The sequence below is a fragment of the Etheostoma cragini genome, chromosome 5 (genome assembly GCF_013103735.1).
Source record: "Etheostoma cragini isolate CJK2018 chromosome 5, CSU_Ecrag_1.0, whole genome shotgun sequence".
NCBI lineage: Eukaryota > Metazoa > Chordata > Actinopteri > Perciformes > Percidae > Etheostoma > Etheostoma cragini.
In genome coordinates, this window is record NC_048411.1 from 11,496,317 (window position 1) to 11,496,638 (window position 322).

Consider the following 322-nt stretch of genomic DNA (forward strand, 5'->3'; position numbering starts at 1 on the left):
CACACACACACACACACACACACACACACACACACACACACACACACACACACACACACACAATTACTAATAATCACAATTTCATGTTTAACTATTTTTCACAGAAATTAAATGGCAAATGGCTACATTTATATAGCGTCATTATCCAAAACACTTAACAAGGTTTTTGCCCCTTATTCACCCACTGACGCGCACACGCCAAACCCATGGCAAAGAGCTACCACACATGTTTTGCCCAAAGACACTACAACATGTGGACAGGAAGAGGAGGGGATAGAACTGCCAACCCTGGGATCATGATGCTTTTTTTATACTATGCAAA